General features: G+C 34.5%; 1 protein-coding gene and 1 pseudogene across 2 annotated transcripts in view; both read right to left on the bottom strand.

Annotated features, from left to right (window-relative positions):
- LOC105818445 (vitamin D 25-hydroxylase) overlaps positions 1–1,866 on the bottom strand; it is a 32,259-nt gene that overhangs the window by 2,207 nt on the left and 28,186 nt on the right. The gene's annotated exons all lie outside the window — the stretch shown is intronic.
- LOC105818218 lies at positions 717–1,426 on the bottom strand (annotated as a pseudogene).

Raw genomic sequence — 1,866 nt, 5'->3', positions numbered from 1 at the left:
TAGATTTAAGAGTTCTGAAGTTCTTTCTTGGGACTTTAACTTTTCCCTTAATATTCCTTAGTGATTGATTGAAGGTATGGAGAAAATTAAAACAAAAAGAGAGAGAAAGAGAGGATGACAGAGAGAGGAAGAGGGGTATGGGGCTCTTGAGAGAGACTATAAAATTATGATGTGCAACTATATTTCTTTTGTTTGGGGATATTATTTGTTTGGTTCAATCATCTGTATCAAGGAGAGGTGGGAAAAATTTTTCTGTAAAGGGCCATGCAGTAAATATTTTAGGCTTTGCAGGCTATTTGGTCTCTGCCACAAATATTCAACTCTGTCATTACAACATGGAAACAACCACAGGTAATAGAAAACAAATGGGTGTGGCTGTATTCAGTAAAATTTATTTATGAACCCTAAAATTTGAGTTTAATAAAATTTTCATGTGTCACAAAATACTGAATTTTTTTTACCCATTTAAAAATGCAAAAATCATTCTTAGCTTGTGAGCCACATAAAATAGGTGGCAGGCCAAATTTGGCCTGTGAGATACAATTTGCTGACCCTTAATCTAATTTTTTAAAATATGCAAATTATTTTATTAGTTCTGTTTTTCTGTTGTTTAACTCAGTAATTCCTGTTAGGAATTTATGATTTCTTTTTTTCAATGTGAGAGCACTTACTATTTATTAACTGACTAGATTACAGAAATAATCATGGTAGACCTCTTAGTTCATCCTCCTAATAAGCCTGTTGATCTGGTCTTCCCTGTTGCCAGCATCTCCACCTTCTACAAAATGGGTGTTTTCTTCATTCCACCTCATGGAGAAGATAATTTGAAGGGCCACAGGAAGTTATTTGCTTCTTGAAGCATTTTCCAACAGTATAGATTGCGTGAATCAGGCCCTCCAACGCAGATGATCCCATATTGGCTAAGAGATTGAGCAAAGTGTAATCCATCAAAGCAATTCTCTGACTAATTTTTCCATAACCAAGCTTCTAGATTAGTTCATTTACTGACTTCATGTATAGGTATACTCACACAATATATAATTCTACAATCTTCAGCCTGTTAGCTGAAGCTTTGTTGAGCTTAACAAAGGTGCCATTTAAGATCTGGCAAAGGCAAAGAAACTGCAACACCTTTTGGAACTTTGGGCTCATATCATTGATACCTCTGTTTCTGATTACAAATGCCTATTGGATTCTGCAGGTACATAAAAGTTGCCAGCTTTTCTTGCCTCCTAGCCATTCGAATTTCAGTTCTGTACATCTGCCTATATTCCCCGTGATGGTGCTTAGCTTTTTTGTAGATAAGATTCCTCCTTGTCTTCAGAAGCATTTTTTGGTCAAACTTCTTTCTCGGGTACTTGATCTTCAGCTCTTCAAAATTCCTTCACTTTTTCTTACAGGTTTCCAGCAAAGCAGGAACCTTCATGGTTCTAGCTGGAAAAGAACAGGAATTTACAATTTCTTTATAATTTCTTCCTTCTGCTTTCCTTTGGTTTGCTGTCCTTTTTCTAATTTGAAAAACCAGGATGCTTAATTCATTCTCAACATTTTATTTTTCACTGAAATAAGTATTTAGGGCTATGAGCTTTCTTCAGAGGACTACTTTAGCTAGATTCCATAGATTCTGATGTGTACTTTTAAATCTTTTTTTTTCCTAGAAATTCTGTAATTTTGGTTTACATTTCCCCTTGCCCAAATATTTTTTTTAATTTCAAGATATGGGGGCAATTTTGCTTTTGGGTTTTGTTATTTTGCTATTTACCCATTCTCATTGCATTATTTTTAGAGAATGAAATGTTTTATACTTTGGAATGTATTGAAGTTCACTTTTGGTCCACTATACGTTCAATTTTCATGAATGTTACA

Source organism: Propithecus coquereli, unplaced genomic scaffold, assembly GCF_000956105.1.
Source record: "Propithecus coquereli isolate 6110/MARCELLA unplaced genomic scaffold, Pcoq_1.0 Scaffold44, whole genome shotgun sequence".
NCBI classification, from domain to species: domain Eukaryota; kingdom Metazoa; phylum Chordata; class Mammalia; order Primates; family Indriidae; genus Propithecus; species Propithecus coquereli.
The sequence above is the reverse complement of the archived record's forward strand: the minus strand, read 5'-3'. Positions and strand labels throughout refer to the sequence as shown.